The following is an 11,549-nucleotide window of genomic DNA, read 5'->3' as shown; positions in this document are numbered from 1 at the left end:
ATACAGCTAAGTTGGCTCTTATCAATGATCTACATGCCGAAATTGGCAAAATTTCGTACTTTGTGTCTTTCTTTACACAGATAGTTTGTAGCCAGTCGGACGTGCTTGTGGTCCTTAACGGCACCTAACAGTTTAAACAAATAGACAGAGAGAGTCATTTATCTAATTTCGAAATATAAAGAGACAGTCATTTATCTTTTGCTTCATTTTACTTTAAGCAAGAACATAGACTTTTTAAAGTAAGAAATAAATAATGATCCGACAAAGTTGTGGCCTGTTAGAGCCCAGGATGTATCCGACATTAAGTGCTTGTTTTTTTTCGGTTGTATATTAAGTGCTTGTTTAGCCGAAGCCAAAAAGATAGAATCTCACCAAAAAATAAAATAAAAGAAATAATAAGTGGGGTGGTGTTCAAGCTGAAGGCAAGGGATCACTGTCGGCTTGTTTGGATTGGGGAATATGAAAAGTTATTTTACGAATTTGTATTATAAAACTTCATAGTCTCCCTTTCATAACTCCGTAAATCCGCAATACAACAAGCTGTTAGAGTCTAAGAGCAACGTCCTTTTTGGGTTTTGTTAGGGACCAAAAAATAGATCGGACCCATCTGGCACGACTTACCATCACGGGCCTATCTTAATATACCGAACCGGCAATAATACATCGTGGATATATTTCTTTCACAATTATCTCTCATCATATCTTTATTATTTGACAAGTACATCTACTCGTTATTTGTTATTAAATATTATGCACAGATTACGATATCTCTAACAGATATTGTCTCGGGACTTCTATAAATACCGATCAGGTACCCCTAAACCCTAAGTTCTGTTATCTCTATTTTCCTATACATTCTCTCATTTAAGCATCGGAGAAGGAAATCGGGGGGTCCTCTCATGTTTTTCCCCTTTTCGCAGGTTGCTCATGGACACTCGAGACTTGTGGTATGCACGTGATTAAGGTCCGAAAATTGAGACCCTAACAAGTTTGTTAATTAAAAATTAAAACAATGTCGACATGCAGAGTGATGCCCTCTCTTAATTAGATTAGGTGGAAATTTTCTTTAAGGTTTCCGCTGGTAAAAGAAAGCAAAAAATGGTACGGGACCAGTGAAACCTTTGAATCGACCGGGATCGATGGGACAATACCCACACAAGGCAAATCTCCTGGGCATGTAGGGGCCCGTATATGTCGTTCCAGAAAATTCAGGGATTAAATATTGAATGAAAAGTTAGAAGATGTAATTAGGAAAATTCAACAAATCTATAACCCTAAAATTTGACTTTCCAAAAACTCAACTTACGTGATATTTTATCGGTACTTCATCATAATTTATTTATGTGATAGTCACTTTGAATAAGTTTAATAACATGTAATTCTTTTAATTTTCTTTTTTTATAATGGTCTTTTCCACTCAATTCTTAATTTCGATATGATGATATGTTTTGAACAAGGCATTTTGTCAATTCAATATCATTTTACTGTTGTAGTTCGCGTACAAAATGATGATAACAAAAAAGTATATTATGAAGGTCAAATTGTAAACAATAAGATAAACTAGATTTTCATCCAGTGCATTGCATGAGTTTATTTTAAATATTACTTAGTAACTTCATTGCTTATAATTAATAATTAAGTTGAAATGTTGCATTTATATAATTTTATAAAATAAATTAATGAATGTTACCAAATGAAAGGGTAATTGTAAATTCTCAAGCTCTCAAAATTTGCAGTACCACGTATTTTTTTGAATTGAGGATATGTCATAAATATGTCCAACATATTGGAATTAAATAAATATATATGATATATACTAATTGAGACTATTAGTTGCAAATAATTGTTGAATGATTTAAAAATTAGTTTAATTTCATCACAATTATTATTGTTTGAAGTTCTTGAAATTAAAAATTAAAATTTTTTTGATAAGAATCTCATATAAAATATAAATATTTATATAACTTTATCAAAACAAACCGATGCAATGTAATTGATAAAGAAATAATTAATTTATTGATAATTATTTTAAAAATTATTACAATTAACCAATTTATAAACTTTCGATCATATAAAAAAATAAATATTTATGCCAAGCCAGTAACTCTTTATACTTGTAATAATCATATCAAAAAAATATCAAAATTAATATGGAAAATAAGAATCTCAATAAAACATTGTTTCTCAAGCAAAAAGAAGCAAATATATATATATATATATATATATAAATTGATTATATGTGATATAAAATTTTCTAATGTAATAAGGAAATACATATAAATAATTATTGAAATGATAATTAATTGCAGGATTTTTTTGATTATATTAATTACAAGATTATTTTTGAGAAAATTTATTAATTATTGTTTCAAATTTGAACATAAGGAGATTTATCTTTGAAAGTGTGAAAAATTAGTATATAAATGATAATAGGTATACGACATTGAACTGTGCAACGTACATGACAGAACTCTGGCGGCATGTAATTTGCTATCCCAAATGGGCCGGCAAAGGAATTAATATCTTTCCATCATTTATAAGCCAAAGAGGTCGTTTTATTATGTACCTAATGAGTCAAGACATTTAGCAGTGACCTGCATTAAACCCCTTTTAATTTGTTACGGTAAGACCCCAATATCTAAGCAATTGCTAACAAGCCCCAATGCTTAGATATAAATAGGAGCTTTGGTTGTAATAAAGTTACGTTCCAATGGATATGTCTGGGAAGAGTTATACATCATCGAATTCGAATTCATAAGAACTTTACAGAATTAACCTATCACCTTGACACTAATCGGAATTAATCGGCCAATTCAAATTACCTTAAGGGCTTGCATAAAGATGCACAACGTGAGCTAGAAAATGTCCAAATCATGACTTCGCAGTACCAATGATTTCATCATTTTCCTCCCAACAGAACCCTAGTTGCTGAACTTTAAGTACGAGGTTCTACTACCCTACTACTACATGCGCGTACGTTAATAAGTTGCGTTTAAATTTTGACTTATTATTGCCCAATGATCCGTCTTATCACAAGCAGTAGGATGACCCCAACAAATCCATTCAATCATATATACATATACATATATATATATATATATATATGTAATATGCCAAACCTTTATTATCAGCTACGGTTAACGACAACCTTCTCATTTTGCTCGATAAAGTGTATTGTGAAATGGAAGAGTATGAAATCTTAACCGGATTCATACCATAGAGAGTTTTTTTTTTTCCTTTCAATTACATCGATAAAAGTTCTTTTAAGTAATCTTCAATTTCTTGTTGTACTAGAGTTTTTCGCTGATACTAGTGGAAATAAAATAATATCATGCTGATGAAGAATGGGAGGAAGCATGTGGTGGAGATCAGGTAGCTGTAGTTCAAGTTGATGAAATGGGGGAAGAAGGACAAAAACACTATTGTTGGGCCAAAGATGTCAATCCCTACAACTCCCCTCAATTGGCTCTACATATATATATATATACACACACATCTAAAACTAGCAAGAGATTCCATTTTGCTCTCTCTCTCTCTATATATATAGTCTACACATCCCTTCCCTATATATATAATACCTTTTGGTCGTGTCCATATCATTCAGCTAGATTTCATCATCTTTTAATTGCACTCTCCAATATACTTCTCAATTGGGTGATCATCATATCATTAATTACATGCATGTGTGACAACAAGATTCCCTTCAATCAACTGCACTCGCATATCCTACACGCCCGAGTCTTATAAAGCTTCATCGATACACCGAGCCACGATATTACAGCATCATGTTCAATCCATTCCTCTTTCCCCAGGGCTTCTGTTGTCGACTGTTCATGTTTCTATGTAAATAAAGGAATTGATACTTCCTTGTCCTGGCTACTGAGTCAAAAGAGTAAAGAGAAAGAGAGCATTTTGGTGAAACTGAGGTAGTAGGATATGATTTGGGTGGCGCAGCTTAAATAACGGCCATGCCCTTTTCTATTTTCCTTAGAACGGTCATGCCACCTTTATTCTTTATTCTTTTTTTATTTTTCGCTGGAATGTTCATGCCACGTTTATTGAAGCTTTCTTTCTATCCGTGCATGGCCTGTCCAACCAGAGGGAATCATGCAAGGTGTCTGGTCCCAACGTGTCGTGTCCATGTCATTACCGGCCAATTCATACGCAAAATTTGAATTATTATTGCATGGTTGCAGGACAACTAATATCGTGATTAAACCCCAAAAATAGTTTCTAAGTATGACATAGTATACATGCTTCTGCGGAGTGGATCCCACTAAATGTGTGTGCATAACTATATCTATAGAGGCATCTATTCTTTTTCTAATAAAGTCTTGGGTCGAGTTTTGTATCAGTATCGGTGTCCGTGCACTCATTGAACTACTCTCAATCTATTCTCTAGAGTATCGTCTGCCGGACCCAATTTTGAAAAAAAAAAAAAAAACAGCATGAGGAACAATAATGTACTTGGCCAATATAGAGAAAGGGGCAATGGAGTGTTTCAATTTAAGTAGGGGAATGGTTTCGTAGAATTTTCAATTAATTCAAATCCGAAAATCCTAAAACCTTTAAATCCCATCCAATGATTCAAGAGGTTGACCGAATGAATGACCCATTGACCACGACAGAACATGATATGAACTTTGTTGGATGAATGAATGAGATTTTTTAGTTAGACAGCGCGTATTCTAAACTTATTGGTTGAGGTAAATTTCAATTGATCGTTTTGGTGTCGATCAGAATGTGACTTTAATGAGTTTTAAACTGTAAAATTTATACACTGAGAGTTCAGTGGTAGCTGAGCTACACCTTGTAATTAATGAATATATCATCCTATGCTTCCCTACACGACCAAAGCGCACATAACTCGGCCCGTGTGTCCCTCAAGTTTAGGACCACACTTTGAAACCTACGTTTGCTGTTGCTGATGTTGATAACATCAGACAACATGCAAAACATTTTTTTGATCTGAATTAACACGCTCCTCCATTAATCAATCAAAGGATCGAAATACAAGGCCAAAAGGCCAAACCAATACAAGGCACAAGGCCCAAACAAATGGCATGCATGCCATACAGTCTGAAAATCCAAACAAAACATATGAGCAACAAAGCATACTAAGTTACTGATCTATCAAGAGATAGTCTATCAAGAGAATACTCCCAGATCCATCAACAACTTCTTTTGGGCTTCTATTGTAACTCTCTGCTCAATCTTCTTAACTCCAATCATTCGCTCTCGAACATAACTATGAACAACATGAAGAATTCTTTAGTTCGTTTTTGCAAGAGTAGAGACATAAGATTTCGGCTTTGAAAATCAGATTTCCCTCGCTTAATGGATAACCATTTGTTACAAATGAGAAATTTTTTTCATCTTCAATTCCAAATTGAAATGATTGGATTTGCACCAATGGAAACCAAAAATTTCAACACAATAGAAGGATATAATCCGTTGAGGGGCTTTCCATTGGGAAGGCTACTAAGTTATGTTCCCTGCAAATAAAATATATAAAAGCATGCCATATCAATTTGGTGAGAACAATATCCGTAGATTTCCCTCTGAGTGTGCTAGCAGCCCATTGAAGCTCACAATTCCAATCACCAATGCTTCTACTTATGCCACACTTCTGTAGGATAGTCACCCATGAACCTATCACGAATGAACAAGCATAAAAGATGTGATCCCTGCTCTCCACTTCATCTCCACAAAATTTGTAGATAGTACTGGGAGTAGGATTCCACCTCATTACTCGATTCATAGTGTTGAGCGTGTTATTAATTACAAGCCAACTAATTAAACAATGTTTGGCTATACATGGATTAAACCAAACACGTTTATACTAATGGACTTTTCTACCTTTAGCTCTCATCTCATTCTATGTACTACCAGAGAGAAACTCCCATTCTTCCCAACCTTCCAATAAACAGAATCCTGTTTTCCCAGAACCAGAATTGTTTCGTGGAGGAGCCTTTGAATATTCCTTTTTCTTTCATCCCTACATTCTCTAAGAAGCCAACTGGTAGTACTCAAACCACTAGTAACAGTGGCATTGTGTAGTATATCATACAGCAGGCCCTCGCCAAATAAGGGACTATTCTCAATCCAATTATCATACCAGAAAAAAATAAAATTGTCGTCACCCACTTTATGTTGAATAATGGGATATAGTTCAATGGCCTTATCTTGAGGAGCTCCCTCCAAGCATAAGAGCAGTAATTTAGACACTGCAAACTCCAAAAACTCATTCCCTTAATGAATATAAGCCTCCAACCATGCAATCCAAAAGGAGCCGGCCTTCTTGTAAAGAAGCCAAATCAACTTCTTATTATAAGAGAGATTCCAAGTATAGAAATCCTTAATCCCTAGTCCTCCTTCATTTTTTGGAAGACATACAATATCCCATTTCATCTTAACACCTCTGCCATCACCATCTTAACCTTTCCAAAGAAAAAGTCTTGCACTTTTTCTCCATTATCTTCAACACTTATTGAGGCAAAATAAATTCAGACACCAGAAGTTCACTAAAGAGTGAATGACATAATGAGTTGGAGTATGCCTGCATATGATAATTTCCTCATTGCCCAACCATCAATATGGCTAGTGATCTTATCAATGAGAGGTTTACAATCCCTATCAGTGAGCCTACTTGCAATATGAGGCACTCCCAAGTATCTCACAAGAAAGGAACCCCTCTTAAAATCACTCAAATCAAGAATCTCACTCACAATATGTGCTTCCATCCCAACACATTATATTTCAGACTTAGCTGAGTTCAATCTTAAGCCAGACATGCTATAAAATTCATCAAAAATAACGAGATCAGTCTTGATGGAATCAAGCTCACCTTCCATGAATACAACTAAGTCATCAACAAATCCAAGATGAGTAAGCTTAATTTTCTTACAATAAGGGTGGTAGGCAATAAGGCCATTGACAACAACTCTATTGAGAAGCTTAGAGAGAATTTCAATAGCCATAACAAACAAGTAGGGAGACAGAAGATCACCTTGTCTGAGCCCTTTTTTTCCCCTGAAAATACCCTTCCAAGCCACCATTCACAAGGACTGAGTAACGAAGTTCTATGACACTCTCAAACACCTAGTGAGTAAACACAATAGGCATACCAATGGCTTGAAAGATATTCTTCAGAAAACCCCAATCAACATAATCAAAAGCCTTCATAATATCTGCCTTAATAGCACATCGAGGACTTACTCCCTTTCTGTTATATCCTTTCACTAGTTCATGGGCCAAGAGTATGTTATCATCAATATTTCTGCCACTCACAAAGGCACACTGGTTTGGTGAGATAAAGTAAGGCATGATACTCTTTAATCGATTAGCTAGAACCTTAGTAATACACTTGTAAATTACATTACAACTTGATATGAGCCTGTACTCAGTCATCCTTGAAGAATTTGGAACCTTTTGGACAAGAGTTATACGAGTATTGTTTACCTCTTTTAAGAGCTTTTCACTAGCAAAGAAACGTTTTGTAGTTGAAGTTAAGTCCCTCCCTACAGTAGCCTAGGAAACTTTGAAAAAAATGAGAGCTATACCTGTGCGCACCCGAATTTCGTCTCGTCAGGACACGCATGCGCGCGCCTAAATGCAACGCGGCTTGGGAGTGTCCACCTTCTCGGGGACGCGCGGCGGACGCACGTGAGAAGGAGTCGCCATTATCTGTTTACGACCCGAAGGTCGAGGGCCGGTGAGTCGCCCGGGTCTAGGGGTATGGATACACCTAGTATGCTAAGGCAATGGTCTTGTACGAAATCGGAAATTCTGAATTCGAGAGTTCTATTACGTGTGGGCCTATATCCCACACGCCCTTTCGGTACTCTAGCTTGCTAGGCTTGCCATCTTATTTATTTACCGCATGATTTAGAGTTGCACTCGACTCGCCCGTTTTGACACCGTAAATTCGAAGAGACACTTGAACCGTCCACTCTCCGACCGGGATTATTACATGAATAAATATACATCATAAACCCTTACATTGTTCTCTCAAATAAATAAATGACAAGCTACAATGACTAAATCCCGGTCGGTTCGCATTCGGCCATGATTTCACTCATGCTCACCGTATGGTTTTGGAAAAGACCGAAAATTAAATTAAATGCGTACTCGATGTATGGGGGCATTGGACCCCGTGATCGATGGTTATGGGCGTTGGACCCAGTGTGAATCGAGTCCTAAAGGATCGGGCTCGATCCGCATAACAAACAAGTGCAAAAATGTAACAAGCAAGCTCAAATAAACAAACAATGAAGTTTCTTGTTATCGTCGAATTTACGTGAATTAACTAATTATTAACCGAGATATCTTGGCATACAAATCCTACCTTAAAACAAACAAAAGGGATGATGGATAGGGTATGTACCATTCGACATTACTTTAACGGACTCGACAGACATGATGTATGTAGTCAAGTTCTAAATGTGTGGGATATTTTTAAATTATTTTGTATCGTGACAATATGACTTTTACATATTAAGAGTATTTTCACCTAAAACCCAGAACCTAACCCTCTACTTGACTATTTGCCCATGCTTGATTAAGCCGAGTTTGTGATTAATTTGTTTTTCCATGTTTTGACCAATTCTATACACAAACCTACACTAAGATTACGGCAGGACAAGAACCGATAGTCACGCTCTTGAATCGGTAAATATGTGTGTATATGAAAATCAAGATTACGTTGCACGTATCTCGGTGCTTTTGAAATTGTGAATTTGAAAAGGGCATGACTAACAGTTCTTGAACTGTCGACGTGATTACAGATTGTTAATCGGTTCGTACAATTCATTAAAGGAGTCAAGTGATTTAATTTAGCCAAATTTAACATCCCGATTATCCCATATGTAGAATTTTGGGTTAATTAGAAATTTGTTGAATGCTTTAGTTTGCGGATTTCGAGTCATCGGACTAGCCATTAGTGGGCCGCCCAGTAAACTCTAATTTCCGACCGTCTTGAAATTTAAAATTTTTTATTTTTAGGCCGAGTTTGCATTATTAAACCGATTCATGTGAGATTTTGATCAAAGACACATTTTAAATATTCCAAGAACACGAATATGGACAAAATCACAATAGAATTAATTTGTCGACTTTAAGTCCAAGTGATTAATTAAACCATTTGATGTATCCTTTGCATTAGAAATTATGGATCTATGAGCGATTTCTTTAAGTCTAAAGCATTTGACTTACGATTTATCATTCAATCAAAACCAAAAATGAAATACGGTCGCATATGATCATATATCACTCACGATCATAACACACATCTCATAAATTGCTCAAGAATCGAATTAAAGTAATTTTGAAAGGACAGGGACTGATTTGGAAATTTGGCTAAAAATCTCGAGGACTGATCTAAGACAACTTGAAAAGTTTATTAAACCAAGTTTGAAATGGCCCCGCTCATCATCACAGTTCATAGGACCCACTTTATTATTCATTTCCCGAGGTATCACGCAATCACATCAAATGGGAGTCCTAGACATGCCACTAGGATTGAAGAATTATACCTTATCCTAGGAGATTCCTGGGATCGATCAGCTCGGAAGATCCCATGACAACCACGGACCTAGGTGGCCTTCAAGTCGGGATCGATCTAAGCCTAGATCGACCTCCACACCGTCTTCGAGCCCCATCGACATCGGCTTATTGTATTCTCGTCTCTTCAATTTTCTTCTCTTCACTCCAAGACTCGAAGGGATATGTAAACAAGAAACGAACACGGGAGAATCGAAGCAAAACCAAATGTTCGGTCTATGAACGAGATCGAGAATGAAACAAACAAGAAGAGCTCCAAGACCACAATTCAAATCTGATCATGACTTTAAAGTCCTCATAACATCCAAAATGGCATGAAATGCCAAGAAAATCGATACTTTGACATCCAAGCATGATAACGACTCATCCAGTGACTCGAAAGCAGCCAAATCGAGCCTTTAAGGCCCTCAACAGAGGATGATCAGCATGTAAAAGTCCTTCACATCGACCTTCAAGAGACTATTAAGTCATGGAACATGAGAAAAGAAAATCCAAAGGCATCTAGCTTCAACAGAGGCCCACTTCAAGTGATTAAGGATGACCCCACCAAGTAACTATAAAAATTTAATCAGCCACGTGCTTGCATATAATACAACGATTTCAAGGTCGTACTAAAATAAAAATCTGACTCATACAAGAATTGTCATGCAATTAAGTCACTAACTCACGCTTGGTCTTTAAACATCAAAAGTCAAGTTAGAATCACCTCGTGCGGACCAAGGATCAACCCACAACTCTATCCAGCATTCAGATGGGACGATCTCATCAAAACCATGCCAAACACACTCGAAATAATCAACATAGAGCCACGTAACTCAGCCCATATGATGCATATGTTCCAAGATTCTCAAGATTGCATGAAATAACTCACAATCAATGGAGCAATCAGCAGATAACTCAGCCTCATACACGCGCGCAGCATTAAATCACGGAAAATCATGTCGAACATGCTAATACACATCCATGGATCATCACTTAAGTCAGCCCATAACTCCAGCATCATTTCACCCAAGCCAAAACCAAGTGCATCGGCCATGAATTGAATGAAACTTTAATGCAATCTCAGCCATACCCTCAAGTGTCACAGCAGGTTCTAAAATTCGTTCCCACGCATCCCGATTCGAGTGAGAAAAAAAAAAATCCTGAAGTTCGGCCTCACCTTCGGGCTTAATATGTAACCGTCAACATTGAGCTAGGCTACTTCAATATTCCGAATAATCACTCCACAACACAACCCAAGCATGAACAATTCATTTGAGATTAAAGAAGTTCACCTAACTCCTCTTATGCTCTAGGAAAGTTGTTGCTCGGTGCCATGGTGGAAAGGCTCGAGAGAGAGAGAGATTGAAGAAGAAGGGGATTGCTGCTCTCTGATTTCTCTGTGAGGGTGTTGGGGGAGTCGTCCGAGGGAGCTCGAGGCGGCGTGAGGGAGCTGGAGGAGCCTCTAGGGTTTTCTTTTATCTTTCTTTTCTCTCCAGCCTTAGGGTTTTTTTTTCGTTTCCAGCTAAGGGAGCCTCAGCTGAGAGTGAGCTGGAGGTTTTTTTCTTTTTTTGGACCCGCCGGAAAAAAGAAAAGAAAAAAAAAGAGAAGAAGAACCCGAAGAGGAAATGGGGGCAGCGGGGAAAAAGGGCAGGAGGGGCAGAGCTGTGACCATTGGTCCATGGGATGACCCGAACATCCGGAATTTTCCTGAATTTCTCATGAACCTTTCGGTCTATGTGATATTTTTCCTTGATCCCTACATGAGCTGGGCACATCCTTGTAAAGTTTGAAGATCGTTCGACCTCGGAAAGTTCTCGAAACAATTTTTCTTCGATAGCTGGCCCGAACCGGGAAATTTGGTCCTTATCTGTGAAGAGACCCTTAATTCTGTACTAATCTAGCCAAAAATGCATCCCCTTTTTCTTGATTTTCTGAATCTCCAGTGAATTGGGAATCCAATGCCGTTGGCCATGCTCGAAAACGCGAAGAATTGAATTGTTTATGGA

At 37.1% G+C, this 11,549-nt stretch overlaps 1 long non-coding RNA gene across 1 annotated transcript; it reads right to left on the bottom strand.

Moving 5' to 3' along the window:
- Positions 1-4,958: 4,958 nt before the first annotated feature.
- Positions 4,959-11,102, bottom strand: LOC116191980. Its single transcript, XR_004153988.1, has 2 exons — positions 9,534-11,102; positions 4,959-5,248 (listed from the first exon to the last, which is right to left on the bottom strand). It is a non-coding gene; the product is annotated as an uncharacterized LOC116191980 (long non-coding RNA).
- Positions 11,103-11,549: the final 447 nt, after the last annotated feature.

The sequence above is a fragment of the Punica granatum genome, unplaced genomic scaffold (assembly GCF_007655135.1).
Source record: "Punica granatum isolate Tunisia-2019 unplaced genomic scaffold, ASM765513v2 Contig00640, whole genome shotgun sequence".
Taxonomy (NCBI): Eukaryota; Viridiplantae; Streptophyta; class Magnoliopsida; order Myrtales; family Lythraceae; genus Punica; species Punica granatum.
Note: the sequence above shows the minus strand (reverse complement) of the source record. Positions and strands in the feature narration are given on the sequence as shown.